We start from the raw sequence: 4,797 nt of genomic DNA on the forward strand, positions 1-4,797 counted from the left end.
GTTGTAGTTTGCGTTGACCCTGTACTGATGTGACAAATGTGACTGGTGTGAGATCTGTGAAGTGCCTTGCCCACACAAGGTTGGTGCGGTGGAAACCACAATGAACGGAAACGGCATAACGTGGCCAGCTTCGTGACTCTTGCGTCCTGAGGAGCCTTTATCGATGGCCTGAACTGCAATGCTTTGCGCGCAAGGCTGTCAGCAGCCTAGTTGCATGCTACGCCGATATTTGAGGGTAACCACTGGTAAATGATGGTAAAAGCGATGCTTCACAATTCTTTAACAGCATGTAACGTATATGCTGGATACACTTGTCAAGGGGAAAACCGTGCGGCAATAGCTGCAGTGCAGCCTGTCTGAATAGAGAACAGCAGGCTCCGGCTGGTATAGGATTATTGTAGTTTCAACGTGTATTCTTTCGTTACTCCCTTTAATGATGTAGCAACTATAGAATAATCAGGCCTGTCGCGTTATTTTTATCGTAGATAGTTCAAGAAGACAGGTAAGGGAGACAGATAAGGAATGACAGCGAGGTTAGCAAGGTTGCATCTGGTCTGCTAGATCCTGCAGTCGGCGAAGAGGGAAGAAAGAGAATAGAGGTGATGAACGCACACACACGACAGTCTTCACATAATAAAAGAGTTGTCTTCGGCTACTTCACCATTTCAAAATGCAGGCGACGCTTTCTCTTTGCAACACTCGAGGTGGAACAGAGCAAAGTATCAGCATCAGTGCAACCTGGTGCGGATGGTCGGCCCGCCGGGGCCATACGGTGGGAAATAGCTATGGGAAAACTCCTTTGAGCTGGAAAATCGTGAGCAGAGTCACCGGCGTCGTAACGCTGGAGTCGGCGCGCGGTCGGGCATCGTTATCCGGATACGGAGTCCAGCGGCGCCTTCCGCCCGAACAATCGGCGGTTCGGCGCCGCCTGGAAGTGGCTAATAAGGACGGTCATTGGCGCATCGACGCCGCGTGGCCCACTAGGTCGCCGCCCACTCGTCACCGCAAAACACGCAGGGAGGCATTGTCCGCTGACGGCTCGTTAGAGGGCGCCACTCTTCGGGTGGGAAACCGACGCGCGGTTCGGCAACGACGAGCATCCAGCCATATCCGGGGTACGGTGCAGTATATGACGCCGAGACCGTGGGTGATTCGTTTGAAACTGTGGTGTACACTTCGGGCAGTTGCATAGAGTGCCTAGGGTCCTTTTTTTGTAATTGAACGCAGTATGTAAGAGAATTTGGCACCAAAGAGATGCCCAGTACTTCTTGTCTCTTAGTATTGCCTATCCCCTACTCCTCGTTCTATCCCCTTTTCCCTTATCACCCGTGTAAAGTAACACAATAAAGGTTCGTCTGGTTGACCGTCTTACGTTTCCTCTTTTTTATCTTCATTATTTCTTTCTTTCTCTCTCTGCGTAAAAATTAGCATTACAAGTTCACTCGGATATAAGATCGCATTTAAGCAATAAAATAAAGGACAAGAAAGAAGTATTAGTCGGCCTTCTACAGGTTGCGCATGGTTAGAACACACCGTAGCGTGACCTGCAGTGACCGGCCCTACTGTGTGTGATCTGTATTGTGTGTTCTACTTTATTCTTTGAGATTTGTCATCTTGCTCTCTATTTTCTCCCCTTCTTCCATTTCTAAGTTTCTGTCTCCTCCTTTCTGAAGAGTAGGCAGGCGTTGTGCCCCTTCCGGTGCATTTGCCAGCCTGCTACTCGCTTTCCCTTTCCTACTAAATGTATATATGTTTTCAAATCAAATAATAATAACAATAATTCACAATATAGCGTAGCATTCTTGTCGGATATGTGGGCCATGCAGTTGAATAAACGGCAGAGAAAAGGTAAAGAAGGCGCAGTGAGCGCGCGTACAGTCCCTTTTCGGCTTTGTCGCGCTCAACAGCGACACGACAGCGACCTTTGGAGAACCTGTTTTCGTTGTCTTCGTGTCGTTTTTTCGACCCACACAGAGCGCTGATAGTTGTGGTTCACACTTATTATACAGCTCATGGTCTACATACGGCCCAAGGAAGGACGTCATGTTCACTGTCTCTACAAAAACGTTTTCTAAACTATTTCAGCGAGTTCAGAATGTTCTAACAGGTGTTGACACCGACTTTCCCTAGCTGAACCTGACTCACAAAAAATTGGCAGTACAATTTTTTACGAGGGTCGGAAGGTAGCAGACGCGTTTGCTAACGCCAGAAAAGAAAATAATGGGTCAGCGCCACAAAAGCAACTTTATGTGAAGGAAAAGTGGTAGCTCTTGAGAGATGTCCCGCTGGTAATGTTCTTCAGAGGCGGTCGCACATCTTAATAATATCAGATACATTTTCTCCGTCTTCTATGTCCTGTTTTTGTTTATTAAATCTGAAAGAAAAGAAGCGGCAAAGGTAGGTTAGTTTACAGACCGCTCTCCCCAAACTCTCAGCTAATAAAGCAACAATAAAGAAACACACTCCCATTGTTGACAGAGTTCATATAAAGCTGCCACTTACCTCTCTCCACTAAGAATGGCGTACGGCACGTCGAAGTTTCAACAGACAACACTAGTATATTCTCTACCTCAAGCACAACCCCCCGGTTTTTCTGTTGTGATATGAAAATTTGCGGTAGTTTTTCGCCCGGCCCATATAGCGCTTTTCTTCTCTCCTGTTTTAAAGCGCTGCTGCATGAGAAAAAGCAGGGAGGCTGGGGGCGGGAAAAGGAAACCGGCTTGCTAGTATTCAACACATGTTCCTTTTCTCTCCTTCTCTCTACCTCCAACATTTCCTTTGTGAAAACTGTCTCCATGCACGGACGCGACCGCTATTTCCCGGCGCGGGCGTGCAGGTCCTCCGGCCGTGCTGCATGGAAGTCTCGATATACGGGCGACAAGGCCGCGCAGGAAAGCGTGCTTTATGGAGCGCTACCGCGATCGCATCCACGCTGCAAACGATGGGCGTAACGCGTCGGCATACAGCGGGGTCTGCATCGCGCCGTCGGTCAACGAGTGCGGCCAGCTCGACTTACGAGCTGACCGCCCACCGCTATATAGACGCGCGCCGTAAAGCAGCCGCCGCCGGATCATATAATCCGGCGCGCGTGCGCTTGTTAGCGCGCTCGCATGGGGACAACAATGCGCCCTTTCGGGGTTTCGCAGCATTGACACTCGCAGGTCCATATCTCTCCCTATCGTTCCCAGCAACGACACGACTCCCCTCCATCGAGTTAGCTGTTCCACGTCAGCGGGTCTCGGGTTCCCACTGCGCGCAAAGAGCATTGTGTATACGTTGTGGTGATCGCGCTACGAAAGCCTACAGTCGATCATCCCATTGACGCGAGCCCAGTCCGATGTATCCAGTGCAAAGGACAATCACACATCATGGCGGCCCTTCTTTATAAGAGCTGCCGGGCCCGAATACGCGTCTCGTTATCGGCATCGCTTGCTCGAGAACGTTTCTTAGCTTCTCTTTCCTTGTGTTGTCCAATACAAGTGGTTATTTAGTTATTTTTGTCACCTTGGGGCGGCCACTGTCGTTGTTCTGGAGGAAAGATGTAGCGCAATATATATGCAAGGACGAGAATGGAGACACTCGTGCGGACTCGCGCAAATTTCGAATTGTTTTGTTCCCGTCAGAAGGCGTCAATTTAAACAAGTTTCCACACATGCGCAGTCAGGCTGGAGGCAATGACTAGAGTGAGAATGAGAGAGAGAGAGAAAGAAGCAAAACAATATGCGTCACTGAAACATGCCCCACACGAATCCTTCTATACGCTTCTAAACAACTGCAACTACAACAACAAAAATCGACGTATCGCTCACTTGCGCATGCGTTACGCTTCGATGCGATAAAGAAATGCTTCCATTGGCTATCCTGCAGCAGAAAACTTGCTCGTTTCCAGGATATTTATTTTCAGAGGTAGCGGAGCGCACATGCAGGCATGACAATGCACCGGTGAGTGTGCAACACCGTTATTTTAAGACTCACGCTCCCTCGCAGGCTCGCACGCCGTCGTTAAGTTGTCCGGGTTTCACGATAGCGGAGCTTCATGCACAGCACCCGTCAAATATTTCGAATACACCTGAGCGTGCGCAGCCAGGAGATATTTTAACACGAAAGTGTTTTATGCCGGGGTCCACCAACACTTCACTGACGTATTTCCGTCACGGAAATACGTCATAGAACATAATACAAAGAAAGAAACCAGAAGAAAAAGTTCCACAATCATGCAAAATTTGGAAATCGAACCCACGACCTCTCGGTCCGCGACGATAGATCGCCGAGCGTTTAACCCATTGCGCCACAAACGCATTTGCAGAGAGCTACACAGACGCGCCTTATATATCTAACACTCTTCCGTGTACCCGCGCTCTTGCTCGGGGCGGTGCCGCCGCCTACGAGCAGAAAAGAGAAGTACTGCATTATGACACTAACGCGCACCGACAGTGAACGCTTCGGTGGTCTCAGCACTACGACGCCTCGATGCCAGCATTCGAAGGGACGCTGGCATCAAGAAGCACTACCAACGCCACCTAGGTGGCGTTGGTAGTGGCGTTCACCGTACTCAGCACAGCGGAGCGTGGCCTCCGCAATTAGCTCTGAAAATGTTTCTGAAGTTGATCGCGGAGGCTGCAATTACGACGCGCTGTACGCGCTGATTTGACTCGGTGACGATTCAGTTACGTGCTTTGTCTTGCGCGTTGTATTAGTGTGTCAGTTACGTGCTTCGTCTTTCGCGTTGTGCTAGCGTGTGCAGCGTAGTGCAGCTTCCATATGCACGACGGTTGCTCATGGTCATCGATGTTAGTA

This window comes from Dermacentor silvarum, chromosome 3, assembly GCF_013339745.2.
Source record: "Dermacentor silvarum isolate Dsil-2018 chromosome 3, BIME_Dsil_1.4, whole genome shotgun sequence".
Classification (NCBI taxonomy): Eukaryota; Metazoa; Arthropoda; class Arachnida; order Ixodida; family Ixodidae; genus Dermacentor; species Dermacentor silvarum.